Source organism: Cupressus sempervirens, chromosome 4 (genome assembly GCF_028749045.1).
Source record: "Cupressus sempervirens isolate cs-2001-9-10 chromosome 4, ASM2874904v1, whole genome shotgun sequence".
Classification (NCBI taxonomy): Eukaryota; Viridiplantae; Streptophyta; class Pinopsida; order Cupressales; family Cupressaceae; genus Cupressus; species Cupressus sempervirens.
In genome coordinates this window covers 78814340-78835040 of record NC_143121.1, presented here as the reverse complement: position 1 = coordinate 78835040, position 20701 = coordinate 78814340, and the positions used below count along the sequence as shown (strand labels likewise).

General features: G+C 37.2%; 1 pseudogene across 1 annotated transcript in view; it reads right to left on the bottom strand.

The window, feature by feature from the left end:
* The window catches only part of LOC149560021 (protein LEAD-SENSITIVE 1-like), a 46819-nt pseudogene that overhangs the window by 17489 nt on the left and 8629 nt on the right, over nucleotides 1-20701 (bottom strand). The gene's annotated exons all lie outside the window — the stretch shown is intronic.

The window sequence follows — 20701 nt, the reverse complement described above, 5'->3', positions numbered from 1 at the left end:
AGTAGTGAAGAAGATATGAGCAAACTACCAAATCCGCCTGTAGCTGGAAATGCAACTAAATTGCCTGATAATGAAGCCAATAACAAAGAATTCCAAAGGCCAAATCCCAAAGGAATGACGTCTAGAATGTTACAAGAGAGGATAGATGTCCTCAAATGCCAAGAACGGAGCTGCAACTCACACACCAATTTCTTCTCATATTCAACCTCCCTAATGAAGCCACAAATGCTTCTTTTTATTCTATTTCCAAGGGTCCGCTCAACTCATATGGGCAATGTGGGATAAAAGATTTGTAGTATATAAAACATATATTAAAATACCCCTTATGTCTCCCTTGGGTACACATCCTCATAAAATAAATATTAAAGTAACACTTTAATATTTTACAATTAAATTAGACGTTACTTTAATAAAACTTCAGGCATTAAATTGTATTAGCAATCGAACTTCAAATAATGCGAGTGATAGCTCATCGGAAAGCTCTCACCGAGGAGTATCAAATCCAATCACCAAAATTGACCTGCATTTTGTCCTGCCGACTTACTAAAAATAGTAAGTATGCCTGAAACTGAGTAAATCAACTTCGTTTTGGCCCAAACTGGAAATGACTAGGCCAAAACACTCCAGGATCCCATTAAACCCTTCGTTAGCCCTCGGGACCATGTAGAACAAGGCTAACGCACACACACTTGGTCAACTGCTAAAATGGGGACATTACAGTCCGCCCCCCTTGAAATTGCTTGTCCTTAAGCAATCTCAATCCAACCTGCTGAATAACCTGCTCACTCTCCCATGTAGAATCTTCCTCCGACAAGTCTCTCCATCTAACCAAATACTCCTTCACTATCTTGTTTCTAAGCTTCCTCTCTCTGGTGTCCAAAATAGCCTCGGGTACTAACACAAGCTTCCCCTCCTCATCCAAAGAGGGTAAATCTGCAGAAGGCACTACATTCTGACCAATGGCTTTCTTAAGCCTAGACACATGAAACACATTGTGCACTCGATTGCCCTCTGGAAGCTCAAGCTCATAGGCGACTTTGCCCACTTTGCGAATCACCCTGTAGGGACCATAAAATCTAGGTTTCAACTTTTCAGCTCCGCTCTTCTTGAGCGATGACTGTCTATATGGTTGTAGCCTCAAGTACACCATATCCCCTACCTCGAAGCTATGCTCTATTCGGTGCTAATTAGCATACAACTTCTGTTGATTTTGGGCCTGTTGTATATTCTCTTTGAGCACTTTCAGGATGTCCTGACTATCTTGCAATAAGTTTTTGGCTTTGGGCACTCTACTATCCCCCAAAACTAAATCCATGAAGCTAGGTGCTTCATAACCATAGAGTGCCATGAAAGGAGTCATCTTGATGGACATATGATAAGTGGTGTTATAACAATACTCTCCCATATGCAACCATCTGATCCAAGCTTTTTGTTGTGCAGTTACATAGTTCCTCAAATATCCTTCCACCCATTTATTCACAGTCTCTGTTTGCCCATCTATTTGTGGATGATAACTAGTGCTAGGTGTAAGATCTATACTACACAACCTAAACAACTCTTGCCAAAAAACACTCATAAACTTACTATCCCAGTCGCTTACAATGAATCTGGGCAGCCCATGTAACCTGAATATCTCTCTAAAGAAAAGATTTGCCACCTGTGCTGCTGTGTAAGTGGACGGAATAGCAAAGAAGTGAGCACACTTCGTCAAGTGGTCCACCACCACATAGATGCAATCTCTTCCCTGCACTCGTGGTAAACCAGTGACGAAGTCCATCGAAATACTTTCCCATTTTCTATCAGGAATGGGCAAGGGTTGTAATAAACCTACAGAAAATGTGTGCTCTCCCTTATTCTGTTGACAAACCACACACTCCCTGACATACCTCTGAACATCATCCTTGAGCCCTTTCCATGAAAACCGCTCTCAAATATGTGTGTAGGTCTTGAAGACCCTTGGATGTCCAGCTATGGGTGCATCATGAAATGCCTTCAATATCGCCTCTCTCAAATGTGATGACGGAATCAAATAAACCCTGTCCTGAACTCTGATCAATCCATCTATCACCTCATAGTGATCATCCTGTATGGTACCTGAAATCAATCCAGAAGCCCAAGCATCTCTGACATACTCTGCTATAATCCGATCTCTCCAATCTCCTGAAATCTCTACCAGAGCACATAAGTGAGGTCTCCGAGATAAGGCATCAGCCACCACATTTTTCTTACCTTTGACAAACTCTATGTCAAAGTCATAAGCCTACAATTTAGTCACCCATTTTTGTTTCCGGTCATTAAGATCACGCTGGCTCATGAAGCATTTAATACTGTTGTGATCAGTCTTGATCACAAAACGTCCACCTACCAAATATGATCAAAATTTGGCCAATGCATGCATTATGGCCAACATCTCCCAGTCATAGATAGAATAACTCTTTTCAACTCCCCGGAGCTTCTTACTCTCGAATGCAATGGGATGCTTCTCCTGCATCAATATTGCTCCAATCCCATCACCTGATGCATCACAATGAAGCTCAAAAGGCTTCGTGAAATCCGGTAGAGCTAGAACTGGAAATGAAGACATTACCTGCTTGAAATGCTCAAAACACCTTTGTGCTATCCCTGTCCACACAAAGGCTCCTTTCCTAGTAAGATTTGTCAAGGGTGTAGCAATCTATGAGAATCCCTTAACAAACCTCCTATAAAAACCACATAAACCAAAGAATCCCTTAAGCTGTGTAAGGTTTGTGGGAGTAGGCCACTCTACAATAGCTCTAATCTTTTCGGGATCAACCCGAACGCCATCTACACTAATGATATGCCCAAGGTAAAGGAGCTCAGTCATGCCAAACTCACATTTAGATTCCTTGGCATACAATGACTCTCTCCAGAATAGATAACACCTCCTCCAGATGATGTAAGTGCTCCTCCCAGGTCTTACTGAAAACCAAGATGTCATCAAAGAAGATCAAGACAAATCTCCTCAGCTGCTTCCTGAATACCTGGTTCATACAACTTTGAAATGTAGCGGATGCATTGGTTAGACCAAATGGCATAACCATGAACTCAAAGTGGCCATAGTGACATCGAAAGGCTATTTTCTCAACGTCCTTTGCTCTCATCCTGATTTGATGGTATCCGGATCACAAATCAATTTTGGTAAAGAAGCATGCCCCATGCAACTCATCAATCAGCTCATCAATCCTAGGAATGGGATACCTGTTTTTAATTGTTTTCTTATTCAGTGCCCTATAATCGATGCACATGCGCATCGTCCCATCCTTCTTCTTTACCAATACTACTGCTGAAGCAAAGGGGCTCCTATTGGGCCTGATATGCCCCATCTCCAACAAATCCTTAATCGCCTTTTGTATCTCATCCTTGTGTTTGTTAGGATGACGATAGGGAGTAATCATAACTAGTTTGGCTCCCTCCTCGAGCTCAATAACATGTTCCATCCCTCTGTCAGGAAGAACCCCATGAGGAATATCGCTAAATACTTTAGCATGTCTATCAAGTATCTTCTAGATATCTGGTGGATGACTCTTTTCTTGTGGCTCTGGTGAAGTTGGCATAATGTAGCACTCTGCCGCCCACTCTATGTCATCATGACGAAAAAGTCTCTGCATTCTCCTCAAGGACGCAACTCTGCAACCTCCATTTGAAAGACCTCTAAGTACCACAGTTTTTCCCTCATGTTGGAATCTCATCTCCAATTTCGCTAGGTTGAGTGTGAACTCCTCTAGTGAAGCCATCCATGTCATGCCGAGGATGACATCATAATCTCCCATGTCCACAACATAGAACTCATCCTTCAACTCGTAGCCATCTCCAAACCTGATGTGAAGATTAGATATCTTCCGAGTGCATAATAATTTATCACCGTTAGCCACCATGACTCTAAACCCATCATGCTCCTCTGTCTGTAACCCTCTCCTGGCTACCAATTGTGCATCTATGAAGTTATGTGTAGCCCCAGTGTCAATAAGAGATATCACTTTCTGCCCCTGGATAGTACCCCTGACCTTAAATGTGATTGCCTTTTGGGCCTCTGTCAAGCATGCCAATGATCTATCATCCTTAGGAATGCTGCTCTCCTCTATAGTGTTACCCTCATCTGAATCGGAGTGCTGATCCTCACCCTCTGACTTTGAATCTTCTGCTGAAAAATACTCCATTTGATTTGCCTTAGCCTTGAGAGAACATTTATGAGATAAGTCCCAAGGCTCTCTACAATGGAAGCACAACTTCTTCTTTTGAAGTTCATTCAAGGTTTCATTGTCTAGTCCTTTTGATCCTTCTTTAGGTTTTCTATACTCTTTCTGAAATGATTTTTTTTCTTTGTCCTTGCTGTAGAAAGAATCTGTTGAATGGTTTTTTCCTTTGTATATCGAAGGGGCTAAATCTCGTGCCTTTTTAGTTGGTTCAGCTAAGGTGAGTGGGTCATGTCCCTTCACCCAACCTCGTAATGGATCAGCAAGACCATCACAAAATAACACCACCAATCTCCTAGGAGAGATATCAATAACAAGTACAGACAAGCGTTGAAACTCGGCAATGTAAGCATCCACAGAACCTGACTGTCTTAACTATGCTAGTTCCTTGAAATATAACTCGGGATCCCTAGTGTCAAATCTCTCAATCAATGTTTCGGTGAATTCCTCATAGGATGTAATCTGATTATGCCCCAAAGTCACCATGCCATGATGCCACCATTCATGTGCAACGCCATCCAAGTGCATAGCCACATACTTGATAGCCTCCTCCTCAGGCATAGGATTTAGCTGCAAGTATGTATCTACCTTCTGCACCCAAGCTCGTGCAGTCATCTTCCCTGAAGCATCATAATAAGGTAAGGAAAGTTTTCCAACTTTCTCAGCTCAAAGTTTTGATTCCTCCCTCCTACTCTAGGCATGTGTCTCATCCTCAAGTCCATATAATCTCTGAGGGAAATATTCGCCTGAAACTCCGGTCCACTAGCCTCCCAGTCCCTCCTGAACTGATCTTGTAACTCGGTAATCTGCGGTTCGTTTACTGGTTGAACCGGATCTTTGGGTGGGAAGGTGGGTAGAAGAGGTCTTGAGCTCGCAGTCCGCACTAGGTGTGCAACGTGTCTAAAGTTATCAGCCTCATTCCCATTGTTGTCGTGTCCATTATTACCATTAATGTTATTCTCAGGACCATTGTTGTTTCCTTGGCCTCCATGGTTATTGTTTCCCCCATTGTTATTGTTTCCCTCATTGTTATTGTTTCTGTTGTTGGCATCACCTGGATTAATATTGACACCCATCTGTCTAGCCATGAGCTGCAACATCATGTCCATTCGCCTATTCTGCTCCTGCTGCATACGCTGCCCCTGCTCTAATGTATCCAGTAATTGTCTGAACATTACGTCCCCCTGATCTGGACCGGCATTCCCGCCTCCACCTAATCCTGTATTCCTGTCATCTTGATCACCCATATTGTTGTCCTGATCAAAGAATATCTCCTCTATGTCTATATGGCTAGATTCAATGTCCCCCTGCACGGATGTACTAGACTGTTTGCTTTGCAAGTCTAAAATCCTATTTTGTCTTGCTCTGGTATCGCAGAAATTATAAGGCCCCTGTCTCATGCTCAAACATAAATGCTTAGCCTGTGTTTTTTTTATTTTTGATTTTAGTGTTTTGACATTTCGTCAAACACTTTTCCCTCTATCCGGCTGTTCCAAATTCCCTATAAGACCTCCACAGGATGGCAGGACTTATAGCGCTGATACCACTGTAATGGGCACCCCTGGATGTCCCAAAAAACTAAACCAATTTGCTGAAAGGAATTTTGTCAAACAGTTTGCATTCAACCTCTTATTTCTTCGTTTAATGTTTTAAACCCCTTATAACTCCGAAAATCAAACGTTTATTTGTTTGTTGTGTTTTGTGCATGGAATCGGTATCATACAACATAAACAAGAAAGAAACTACAATAATATGCAAAGTGGAAATGAACTACTGCTAATGAAATGTTATTTTCAGAATTCATAAAACCAAATACATGGCAGATTTATCAACTCACGAATTACTTCAGCAGTATTGACATAATATTCCAGCCCATGCTTTTGAACTTGCTGCTACAGTGCTTTGTCCTTCAATCAATCCACTACCTTCGTAATATCATTCCCTCAAAACGACATAAGAGTCGGAAAAGTAGTGAAGAAGATATGAGCAAAATACCAAATCTGCCTGTAGCTGGAAATGCAACTAAATTGCCTGATAATGAAGCCAATAACAAAGAATTCCAAAGGCCAAACCCCAAGGGAATGACATCTAGAATGTTACAAGAGAGGATAGACGTCCTCAAATGCCAAGAACGGAGCTGCAACTCACACACCAATTTCTTCTCATATTCAACCTCCCTAATGAAGCCACAAATGCTTCCTTTTATTCTATTTCCAAGGGTCCGCTCAACTCATATGGGCAATGTGGGATAAAAGATGTGTAGTATATAAAACATATATTAAAATACCCCTTATGTCTCCCTTGGGTACACATCCCCATAAAATAAATATTAAAGTAACACTTTAATATTTTACAATTAAATTAGACGTTACTTTAATAAAACTTCAGGCATTAAAATGTATTAGCAATCGGACTTCGAATAATGCGAGTGATAGCTCATCGAAAAGCTCTCACCAAGGAGTATCAAATCGAATCACCAAAATTGACCTACACTGTGTCCTGCCAACTTACTAAAAATAGTAAGTATGCCTGAAACTGAGTAAATCAACTTCGTTTTGGCCCAAACTGGAAATGACTAGGCCAAAACACCCCAGGATCCCATTAAACCCTTCGTTAGCCCTTGGGACCATGTAGAACAAGGCTAACGCACACACACTTGGTCAACTGCTAAAATGGGGACATTACACAAATATTGTCTTACATATACACAAAGCAAATAACTAAAAAATGTAAATGCTTATACGGTCTAAGTTTTTAATTAATACAATGCCCCTTTGCATGCTCTACAGTTGTTGGAGGACTGGGGGTCTGAGTGGAGCCCATATCTCGATGTCGTAGGCCCTTTCAGATGGTTATGCAGTAAAACCGAGGAGTGTAGAGAAACCAGCAATAACAGATCAAAGACCTATCAAATCTATGTAGATCAGAGGCACATGAGCTAGGTCAACTATTTGGGTGGTTCTTGAGTGGTTGGGCCAAGAGAGGGCTAGCCGGCAGCTTAGCTCACTTTGAAAGATGGCCTTTATTAAAGGATGGTTGCAATAGAGAAGAGAGGAGAGTGCATGATCATTAACGTATCGCATTCTGGTGGACAAACTAAGGACATTGGATCCTGAGATATTATAAATTCTAATGTGAGTATTCCACAACTATGTTGTCTTAATCGTAGATTAAACAAGATTTTTCTTTTTTTTTGTATACATAACAATGATCCATGTACCATGCAGTGTGTGAAAAAGCCTTCCTGAAATACCAAAGACATGGAATGGTTGATAAAATGGCAAGTGGTGGTGGAGAAGGTGGGACCTTTGAAGGGTTCAAGAAGAGGCTGCAAATGGAGTTTGAATTCATGGAAAACGTGGAGGCATGGAGGGGGAAAACATTAGGGCTACAAGGTCTATGTGTGGCAGAGTTGAGGGCAATTCTGAGGGAACAATAGATTCAGAAAATCAATTATTTTATAACCGACAATACTGGGTCTAAGTCTACAGATAAAATAATATATAGAATGAGGAACTTATTGTCCATGAAAGAAAGATACTCCTTAAGGCACTCATTTGAAGCAGGCATGTGATGAAATATTCATGATGATAGTGAAGGCAAACATCTTAGTGAGATCGGGTGGGTGAGTGGGCAAGGGAGACCAAACAGAGGCCTAGACCATGCGTGTCGGAATCAGATTTATATGCAGAGTACCCAACCAAGAATGGGACATCACCTTCACATGCCTATAACCTACAATGTCAATATAATTCTCTAGATTGAGGAAAATATCTGTGATGGACCCTATGGGATTGGGTAGGATGTGTGATTTGAACAAAATAGAAGCCAAGTGGAACACTTTTGAATTCAATTGTGAATAACTACAATGCCTTTGAGGTTGCTACTATGCAGCAGGACAACGAGGCATTCTTTTCATACAGATGACAATATTGTTTTCTAAATATAGAAAAATGCTTTCAAAAATATAAAACAAAAAAATGAAAAACATGAACTTGAAGCTGCCAGAAGCAGCTATGATAAGTTGAGATTGTCTGCCAGAAGTAGCAGCGATAGGTCAAGGTTGATTGTGGATATTGCAGAAATGGTGGATGACAGAAAAATGAACAAAAACTGATCACTATTTAAAGACCCACTATGCAGCCCAAAAGAGTCATCTAAGCGCAATCCTATCAAATCATGGATCGGTTGGCTATTTAGAATAGATTCTTTTACATAGTTGCATGCCAAATCTTGTCAAAAAGCCAAGAAAATCTTCAAATTCAACATTTAACATTAATGATGATGGAATCAGGTAAAACTAAATGTGCTTCAAATCATTCCAATCTAACAAATCCTGTAAACAAGCTGATTTCATAGAAGAGTTAACGCTGATATCCATCAAATAGTAGATTGGAGAGTAAATGTTGAGTTAATGTGTATGCCTCTGATAGTAGAGTTAATGTTGATATCTATCAAATCATAGATTTGAGACTAAATGGAAGAGTTAATGTGTATGCCTTTTCAAGATTTAACATTAATGATGATGGATTCAGGTAAAACTAAATGTATTTCAAATCATTCCAATCTAACAACTCCAGTGAACAAGCTGATTTCATAGAAGAGTTAATGCCAATATCCATCAAACCGTAGATTGGACAATAAATGGAAGACTTAATGCGTATAACTCTAATAGTAGAGTTAATATTGATATCTATCAAATCATAGATTTGAGACTAAATGGAAGAGTTAATGCATATGCCTCTTCAAGATTTAACATTAACGATGATGGATTCAGGTAAAAGTAAATGTGCTTCAAATCATTCCAATCTAACAACTCGAGTCAACAAGCTAATTTCATAGAAAAGTTAATACTAATATCTATCAAACCATAGATTGGAGAGTAAATGGAAGAGTTAATGTTGATATCCATGAAATTATAGATTTGAGACTAAATTGAAGAGTTAATGCATATGCCTCTGATAGCTATTACGATCGCTCTAAAATATGTTCGGCAAATGGTTTTCTGATAGTTGTGTTGGGTCGGTAAATGCTATTCTGATAGTTGTTTTAAAGTAAAGTCGACCAAGATAACTGAAAGGAGGGGAGGGGTGAATTAGTTATCCATTTAAAACAACTCTCAATGTATTTATTAATTATGAAACATGTAAACAGAAGATGCAACAACTATAGAAAGATAACTATGCTCAATAACACCAGATATGTTAACTAAGAAAACCCGAAGGAAAACCCCAGTGGGGATGGTACCTAGAAAATGATGTATTTATATAAAAGTTCCTAGTGAAAGGATAGACCCTGAAGGAGTCAATAAAATACAATCAGTACATATGAGTCCTTGTTAGGAGACTTCAAATCCATGTTAGGAGATTCCAACCTTGTTAGGGGATTCCAACCCTGTTAGGAGTTGATAGGAGGATAACTAAACCCACTATCCAAATAGCCTTAATACTATTATTTCTGCATAATACAATATGGAATAACAACTGTCCAACCAGCAACTTATCTTGCCAAATCAGTTCTTTTTAAGCTCACTATGCATCAACCACACCAAACTCTACTCTAATCTTCACAAGTTTGCATATAAAGCTCTCACAATGCATATTACAAAGATATGACCGCATACCACACTTTGCATCCAAGGAAAGCTTCTTTCCTTTATACCAAGTCCGAAAACAATATATTGAGTCAGCCTTGAGGCTTTCTCAAATTAATAATAATATAGGACCATCTTAAAATATTACAATACACGTTACATTACAATTTTACTTTATCCAAGATTATATGAAAATTGTCGGCTCACAGTCTTCATAACTTTTCACTCCATGATCTTCTGATTATGCCCTTTGAACCAAGGCATCTCTAACATATCTTCAACCTCTGTCTCAGTTTGCTCAAGCCAATTCCATTTCTGTGAGGAGATAGATTCAAAATAACGGTACTTGCTTTGTGGAAATGCTGTCTAAAAGCTGTCTTCGCTAAAATCCTCATAACTATGTCCAATCTTCATATTTCCATATGCACTCTTAGCTGTAACATCTAGACATACTGTAGAACATAACATCAAGTGCACATAAGCTGATCTTCAATCCTCAAACCACACCAAATGCTTCTACCTCTGTAACTCTGTCAATCTTCACAGAATAACCAATATGTTGACATCAATGACAAACATAGTCATGAATGCAACACATAAAATCTGAATCATATTTCTGGCAATGCTAATATACTTCCCCATAGTAATACCATCAGCATTCATGCTAACAGGCCCAACAGGAAATGTTTACCATTGATAGAAAACAGGCAGGAGACTTGTGTATGCATAAGTGATCTTCCACGAAGATGGTAGAGATAAGGAGTCCACATAAGCATGAAGGAAAGTGACTCAGAGTTCAAAGATGAATGGGACAAAGGATTAAAATGCAAATAGCTGGTCTGCAAAGTTGGTGAAAAACCAGAAATTTATAATTTCATTTGAAGTTATCAATTTAACACCCTTGCTTGATAAATACACTCCAAAATGAAAATATATATTTTCTAGGATCCTCCAAATTTCCAAACCACATTTTGTATTACAGTATCTTTGTTTTTAATTTGAACCCACCTATACTAGGCACAAATAAAATTTGTGGTTAATGCTATGGTTTTAGCCACAAGGGTGACAATGCAAGGTGACAATGCCAAATTTTGTTGCTGGTAATGCCATATTTGCAGCAGTGGTGTAGCTTTAGGCTACAAACCAGTCATTGCTGATGAATGTGCTATAAACCTCTACTATAACAATTGGTAGTTGTGAGATAGTTTCTGCTACTAGTACTACATTATCTTGTAGCTACAATGCAAGCGTAAGCGTATGCAATACTATGCAACAAGATTTTTTTATTGCTTCTTCAACAATACAATTTGCATGAATAACAAGAAAAATATTTTCTTAAAGTTGAGGAATAATGCTCTGATTTTGATGATTTGATACTCAAACTATAAATTCCTGGGACTTTTGTTTGCATAAAAGAAAGTTCGATTCAACCTAAAATGCTCCAAAGGATTAAGTACTTGCCAGATTTGGCATGTATCTCTCAAGTTCAAACTATTTTAGATTTGGCCTCTAGTGTCCAAAATGAACATGTCAAAAAGAAAAAATTACATTGTAAAACACTATGACCTCAACTGTGAGCTCAAATTTGCTCAAAAATATGTTCAAAGAAACCTGTAAAAGAAAGCCACAAGGTAAAAACCCAAACTTGGTATTTTGTTAATGCTCAAAAGCATCATTTGATGGAAGAGAAGATCATATTCACATTCCTTTTTCAAAGAGTTGATCTCTAATCCTAAAAATGAATCAGATTTATGACATATAGCTTTTATATCATATTAGAGTTTGTATGAACAACAGAAGCTAATCACAAAACAAACTAACAAAAAGAATAAAAAAGAATTACATTCAATACTGTAGAGACGAGTTATAAAAAGTAATATACAATATTTGGGGATCTTGGATACATAAATCAAGGAGATGACATGTTCAAGAGGTGTGAGAGTAGTTATAGTTAAGAAGTGAGATAACTCAGTATAACTAAATAGAGATGGCACATAACTAGAAACAATCAAGAATTGATGAAGTAGCTGTGACATTTGTGAACCTAAAGTCAAGGTGAACATATCATTATCAGCTCCCTAACTGAGAACAATTAGATATTCCTATTATCCTAAGAAATATATTAAACAGATATAGCATCACACTCAGATAAAACATATCCAAGATGAAACATTGAAAAGTAGTGACAAATCTTATTAAAGGTGGTAACCCTTTCCCTTGTAAGGTATAAAGAGGATATCATTCCAAGCAAACATCAATACATCATCACTCATTAATGTATCACACAATCAAGCAATCTATGAATCAAAATGTTGAGTCAAACAATCAATTAATTAGCAAAGATCAATTCAACAAGGTGAAATAACAGACAATCAAATTATCATCAACCAATTCACACCTTGGAATCAGAAACCAATTAATTCATCATTAAAACATCAATAATTTATTGGTAGCCTATCAACCCACATTCATTTGTTCAATCATCAAAAGAAGAAGACATAATAAGAGAAGAAGAGATTATAAACTCAGACCAGCAATCTGGGTGTGAATATTGTGTGGCATGTATAGCACTAAAATATATTTTTTCATTGCATTATATAGATGCAGTCCTGAAGTATGATATCATGTGGTTGTTCATATACTGATGCATAGAAAGACATGTAAGCTGTGTAATTCTAATTAGCTGATAGGCTATTTTATGTGGAATGACCTCCCACCAGATTCCTCATGTCTCAACACGAATTATCGGGAAAAGCAAAATCCGATGCCAGAAAAATATGTAAGGGATGATAAATGATAAAAGCCAAATAGCATTTATAACACATCAGATTCTGTTTAAAGCGGTTTTAACACAGTCACACTCCAATCGCATTTAAAGTGGTGTTAATGCAGGCAACACAATGTAAATAAAATATGATAATATGCAAGGCATTCAGACAAATAAGGGCATTCCAATGTGTAATGCGCTCCACCCTATATTGTGCAAATGGTAAGAAGTTAGGAAAAAAAACTTGGCGAAAGTGTTTCTTGTCCTACACGTTTTTCATCAGATCTCCCATGTATTTGAACCGACAATGAAAATCCAATCTCCTTCAGCATTCAAGTGACAAATCAAATAAAAAACTGTAGGATTTTGACATCTTTGGATATGTCTAATTACCCTTGGATCAGGTCTTTGTGCTTGGCATTTTAGTTGGTACATGAGTTTATGATTCTTATATGACAATTTTGGTGGCTCACTTTGGGTGGATTCTATGTATGTCTGAAAGGCGTTTTGATAAATAGAGGGGCTATTTGTAACAATATATTTAAAGAATAAATTGTACAATTTTTTTTGATAGAATTATGAAATATTTTGTAAATAAATATGTTTGTTTGAAAAATATTTCAAATTAGTTTTTTGAATCTGTGTATTATGTGAATGTGGAGTTTGAAGTTTTAGGTATTATAATAATATTATGTATATGTATCTAATATTAGTCATTAAGAGGCGTGCATTCTAAATAATTATGTACTATGATTTCAAAAAAGTTGTACAATACATACTTTGCAAACTCTCCGAGTACTCTCAGAGTTGCCGAGTACTCCCAAGTTATTTTCTTGGGTGAGTACTATCAAGTTAAACTCTCGCGTATTTATAGATGTTAAAAAATGTAGGTAAAAATGTTAATGCAGGGAAAACATTGGATTAGATGCATTTTTCACATCATTTTAGTGCTATTACACTATACTCTCTATTGAAATATCAATTACTAATTTAATACATTTTGTAATTGTATTCTACAAAGAATATATGTTTCTTTAAGAGATTTTAAATTTTTGTACTTTCTAAGTTGCCAAGTTTTCCCGGAGTTTTTGTCAAGTATATGCTGAGTTTTTTCCAAGTTTTAAATTTTGGGCTTGCCGACTACTCTCCAAGTCCGAGTCTGCAAACTATGGTACAATATTCTAATATGTAATTTAAAAATTATAGAACTTAAAATAAATTAGATACATAGTAAATGCTGAATTTTTTACTAGCTAAAATAACTACATGTTAATCTCTCGTAAAAATAGTACAAAATGTAAACCTTCCTCTTTCAATTTTTTATTGATTACATGTTAAAAAATAATATTTAACTTTTAAATATGACTTATTTGAATTTTGTTACACACTTTTTAAATATTATTTCCAGTGGAAAATGTCATGATCATATAATATAATAATATTCTTTTCGTATTCTTACATGTTAAGAAATAATATTTAACTTTTAAATATGACTTATTTGAATGTTGTTACATACTTTTCAAATATTATTTCCAATAGTAAATGTCATACTCATATAATATAATAATATTCTTTTCCTAGTCTTTAATAGAATCCATATATAATTATAGAGATAAATATTGCCATCAATATAACTAATATATTTTGTAAAACTAAAAACTCAATAAATATTCATCTTCAATACCAAAGAGGAGAAGAATGAGAAAAAGGAGAAGGGTAAGACAAAGTGGAAGAAGAAGACAAAGGAGAAAAAAAAGGAGGAGAAGAAGCAGGAGAATAAGAAGAAGGAAAAGGAGGAGATGGAGGAGGAGAACAAGAAGAAGTGAAAGAGGAGGAAGACGAGGAGGATGAAGAAGGGGATGAAGAAGAAGATGAAGAGAAGAACGAGAAGGGGAAGAAGGAGAAGAAACAAAAGGAGGTGAAGGAGAAGGAGAAGATCGAGAGGGAGGAGAAAGCTGAGACAAAGTGGAAGAACAAGAAAAAGTCGAAGGAGAAGGAGGTGGAGGAGGAGGAGGAGAAGGAAGAAGAAGAAGAGGAAGAAGAAGAAAAATATGAAGATGATGAAGAGGAGGAAGAAAAAGAAGATGAAGCTAAAGATGATTAAGAAAAATTAGTATGAATGGTTGAATTCTACAATAATGTCACCACAAATAGTTGAGAGATAATAGATAGTGTAAAGCTGAAAAAAAGCATTTTTTTGAAACTATGCAAATTTACGAAATTAAAATGATATAAGTTGTGCAAATATACCACAAAACATATAGGTTGTTGGAAACTCTTTTTCAAATGATAAAACATATATTGCTATCAGTATTATTATTGCACCTCCTTTTGGTACAAGTGCTAGTTTAATATATATTACGTTACCAATTCAAGAATATTTTATCATAACATTTGTTATGTGAAATACTATATGTACTTTCTGATTGCCGTGATTAGCCTTGATAAGGAAAATGAAGGGATTACAAACTGGGGGAAACGGTGATAAGATCACCTTCTAAGCATGCTACCTCATGGTATATTACTAAGGAGTCTTACGGGGCCAAAGGGGAACAAAGGGACTGCCTTTGGGCTTAGGAAGGAGGGAAGGACACCCCATTGTGAATGTTACTCACAACCTCCATGATGCTAAAGAAATACGTGAAGATGCTCAATCATTGGAGGCAAGATAGGAGTAACAAGACTGAGGGAAACAGTGATAGTGTACTGCACTAGATACACCACCTCATATGGATGGCACAGGCCAAATAAGACCATGTGGGATAATGTATGCTCTTGGGCCTAGGGTAGGGAGTCATTAAAACACCTCATCAAGTCATCCTACTTTATCAGTTCTATGTGATTGTAACGTCTCAACATCTCAAATCTGATTCAAGCATTTTCTTGATTTGATCTGCATTTCTAGTATATGTTTATTTCTAATTCAAGAACATCTAATTGTAAACAATGTTTATAAATGATTCCTAACTTGCTTGCAGGATCTCAGTCAAAGCAAAAAGGTATCTTTAAAGCTTATCTATGCTAAATGAAAAATTGCAATGAAGGGAAAATTTTGGTTGTTCAAAAGTTGGGGAGATTACATACTAATGCTTTATTTCCATTTGATGTTTTTTATAAGCCAAACCATCTAGATCATATACATGCTTAATAAAATTCTGCATTAAAGGAAGCATTATTTATCAGCATTCGGTAATGCTTGTAATAGACTATTTTCCAAGGCATATTCCTGCTAATAGCTGAAAATGGTATGGTGGGGTAGGTGATTATAGAAAACACTTTATTTATACTCTCCAAGTATTATCTGAGGAACCAATCCTATTGCATATTTGATATATTTAATCATCTGTTTCGAAGCTGGATAAAGTAGAATTAGATTCGAAGTTTTAGTGATGTGCAATCAAAACATCACTTTAAATTAGATTTTAAGGTTTCTTTCATTTTGATGAAGCTGAGGCAAAGATTTCTGGGAAAATACTACATGAATTCGTTTCCTCTGACGTTTCGAGACATACTACTAATCTCATAATGTTAGCGTTATTAATTCCAACTCCAGCTTATTAATTCCAACTCCAACGGTAGAATAGAGGTGGCCAAACCAAAACACTGATTCACTGTTTTCAACTGCCAGCACCAGTTTTAACTTTGAGTTTAGATTGTCATGCATCTTTGACTGCAGCGTATGTAGGGGAAGGTTTGCTATTCAGTTTATATTTATAATAATGATAACTGCTGTAAATGAAAGTAGTTGTAATTTTTGATTTATGCTCTATTCAATATTACAAGCTCTGTTTATTTTATTTGCAGAGATTTGTGTTTTTTCTTTTTTCTATTTTTTCTGCTAAGGCTGTGAATTTCACATGGTATCAGAGCAAGTTACAGGAAAGGAAAAATCCAATTTTCTTTTGTTGCAAATATAGAATATCAGATCTGAAAATGGATTCTCCATCCTCTTTTATTCTCACACTGTACAACTACTTTGATTGGAAGCCTAAAAATTTTACTCCAGCTCTGAAGTAAAGGTCTCTATCGAATAGTTAAGAATAAAGAGGTTGAGCCCAATTCGGCAGTAGAGAAATCAAAATACTTCAACCGATGGATGAAGCATTTCGTCTGTTATGCTCATCCATATCTCAAGAACTATTGTTCCATGTTGAGGCATGCACAACTCCAAGCGAAGTTTGGGATACCATGGAGACCCTATTTGGAAAGCAAGATGAAATGCATGGTCATATCCTTGAAAATGAGCTTATCTCATTAGATCCAAGGAATTTTGACAATATCCAAGATTACTTCACAAAGTTCAAGGCTTTGTTGCTTCAGCTGAAAGGATGTGGTATTGATAAGTCCAACGAAGAAAGTAAGTTAGTTCTTGCCATTCTATCAAAGTTGGGTCCAGAATATGTAGTATTTGTTTCTTCTTTCCACACAATCAGACTCACAACAGGAACAAATTGGAAGATGCCCACACTCAATGCCTTCATTGAGTCTTTAATACATGAGCAGGATAAGCTTATTAAGATGGGTACCTTGAAGAATTCCAAAGCTCATGCACTCATTGTGCATATAACCAGGAAGAATAACTCTAAATCCAATCAGCAATCCAAAGGAAAATGGAAGAAGGATTCAGATCCAAGAAAGGAAGGTAATCCAAAACCTTCAGATGGGTCCACAGGTTCAAAAGAAAAGGACACAAAGGGAAAATCAAAGTGCACCTATTGCAACTGCAGGTATCATCTAGAATCATCATGCATGAAGAAGACCATTAATCTCATGGCGCAGACACTTCAACAGCATAATCTTGGTGGTTTTATTCCTGAGAGTGCCAAGAAGCAGAAAGAAAAAGCACCAAAAACCAAAGGCAATGCTCATGCCTTGATAGCTATTCATTCTTCCTCAGATGCATGGATCATAGATTCTGGAGCTTCACACCACATGGCAGCCATAAAAGATGCTCTTTCATCTTTGAAACCATATTTTGGTTCTCATATTCTCATAGGAGATGGATCTCCTATAGAAGCAACTGGAATTGGGAAGGTAGAGCTTGGAATTGAAAGTTTTAAGAATGTCTTGCATATCCCAAAACTTTTTGTAAATTTACTTTCTGTGTATCAAATGACACATACTGGAACCGGGAGGAGAGTTGAATTCACACCAGATTCAGTCATGATCTATGACATGCAAAACAACTCCAAAATTACTATTGGTAAGGTGAATCATCAATCTCATTTGTAAACTTTCTCTGATTTTGTTGCAAAAGCAGATTCTACTTTACTTCTAACACATGCAAATGATGAAAATAGAATTTGGCATGAAAGCTTTGGACATCTGAATTTTAGATGCATGCAGCAACTTATCAATCAAGGAATGGTAAAAGGCTTGCCTACCATGGAATTCTCTAATGGAGTTTGTGAAGGTTGTGCTCTTGGAAAACATCCAGAAGAAAAGTTTCCCAAGGGAATCTCATGGAGAGCCTCTTCTCCTCTAGAGCTTGTTCACAGTGATTTAATGGGTCCTTTTCCTGAGCCTTCCATAAGCAAAGCCAGATATGTCCTTACATTCATTGCTGATTACTCAAGGTACACATGGGTAAACTTTCTTAAATACAAGTTTGAAGTGTTTGAGAATCTCAAGCTTTTCAAAGCCCATGCAAAAAAACAATCTGGAAAATCGGTTAAGATCCTCCGCACAGATAATGGGGGAGAGTATGTGAACAATGATGTCCAAAGTCTTTGTGAAGAAGCGGGAATACAGTTGCAGAACACAGTTCCATATACTCCACAACAGAATGGGGTAGCTGAGAGGAAAAACCGATCTTTAAAGGAGATGGCTAGTTGCATATTACATGCTAGGTCACTTCCCTCAAAACTGTGGGCTGAAGCAATCAACTATGCTTCATATATCCAAAACAAATCTTTTCACAAATTTGTTAAAGGAAAAACTCCTTTTGAAGCATGGAGAGGTATCCAACCAGCGGTTACTCATTTTTTGTATTTTTGGATCTCGTGCATGGGCTCGCATTCCTACTGATAAAAGGAAGGCTTTGGAGCCTCAAAGCAAGGAATGTATCTTTGTTGGTTATCCAGATGGTTTAATGGGTTATAGATTGTTAGATCTTTCTACAATCAACTCTTCATTAAGAGGAGTGTATATTTTGATGAAAGTCCCATGCTAGCATCTCAAATGCAACATATTACCACTTCTATGCTTCCTCCTCTCACATATCTTGAAGATGATGGAGATACCACAATTCTAATTTTAGATTCATTTGAATCTAATGAACATTGTAATATCTTGGCCCGGATATCTACTGGTTTCTCTATGAACAATATAATCAGCAATAAACTTGGCAAGTAGTTTCCAACAAGATCGTTAGCCAGTAGAAATTCCAAATAGAAATTTTATCAATTTATCTCAGATACAACATTCAAAATTCAGATATAAGCAGAAAGGAAGACAATGTTATAATATGACCAGCCACATTTCCATATGAATTAAACACGTTACTCCACAATAACATCCAAAGTGTCGAACATATAACTCAAACTACAAAACCCCAAAGGTTAAACCAGCAATTCTAGACTTCCCCTAATTACATTATTGCATTATACATCAACAATATAATAACCAGCAACTATAAATCCAATCTTAAACACAGCTCTACAGTCAGATTGGAAAACTTAAAGAGAAGAACCCGTAAGCACAACCGAGATACCCAAAACGATATCTCCCCTGACAATGGGTTTTTGTCCACTGCTTGCCTACACGAGGGGCTACGTCCTCACATGGGCTGAAAGCTGAAGCTTTCTGAATGACTCTCAAAGAGAGAAAACTAAACTGAAGAGTAAAATCAAGCATGCCCAAGAGAAAGGGTCTCTTCTCCTTTTATTCTTGTAGTTGTGACTCTTCGACTTCCATTTCTGGCCTTTCATCTTATCTTTCCTAGTCATCTTTTGCTAACTTCGAATATTAATTTGACCTTTAATAAATAAAGTCTTAGCTCTCCTGGTCAATTTTAATATTATAACGATGTCCCCTTTAATATTGCTAACATCCCCAAAAAAGGGACATTACAAGTCTCCCCTCCTTGAGATTGCTTGCCCTCAAGCAATTAATACCAGGATCCCATATGAATTTGCAGTCTACCCTGAAGCCAATACTAAAAACAATTCCGGCCAAACTGTGAAACAAGGTGCCACTCTGCAAACCACCTATCAATCGGATCCTCGGATCCCATATTACACCACGTGCATGCTCAGTCAAAACAACCTACCATGTACTACTAACATATACAGGAAGATCCTCAATCCAACTGAGATCACTAGCACCACTGTGGTCACATGCCTATGGGAACTCAACCATTTTCTAATGAACTCCTAGAAATCTTACTAACCACAGGGAAGTTCCTCCTGGATTCCACAAACAAAAGTGCCATCCACCTTCCCAACTATCTGCCATATCTTGGTTCTTAGTACCCATAATGGGTGGTGTGTCCAAATTGATCAATTGCTACAATGTTGTCCCGCTAACTGAATTCTCTCTCGCTGTACTGCTCACAATATCTCTATCCAAGGTTGATTTGCAATCAGCGTTATGTCCTTCTCTCAAGGCAGCAACCTCTTGGCTGCAACAAGTATCAACCTAAGGCTCCTCACTATCATCAAATTTGAATAGTGGATTCTCCAGTATCTGATCAACACCTATCTCAAACAGTGAATTACTATGCTTCGCCCAATCAACACTTTGCATGCTAGGAGTAATAAAATCATTTTAGGCTTCAATTTTGTTGTTCATTTGATTTGCATGCAAAGGAAAAACTGCTGCAATGTCATCTTTCCCGTGCAAAAACTCATCATGTGAAGATTTTAAGTTGCTCTTACTTTGAATAGGACCAACCTCATCGAATTGTTTGTCAAGAATAATCTCTAAATCACCAGATAAGCTGCTAGAATGATCCTTGCCATTAATTAAAGTGGGTTCTCGCTTATGTTTTTCATCATGTTTAGGCTGAACTGTGTATTTCCCAATTCCCTCAATGTTGATCTGCACTTCTTGAGTTATCTCTTCTTCTTTGTTCTTGTACCAAATGTGATCAAGCGACCAAACATGCTTACGAGTGAAACATAACTG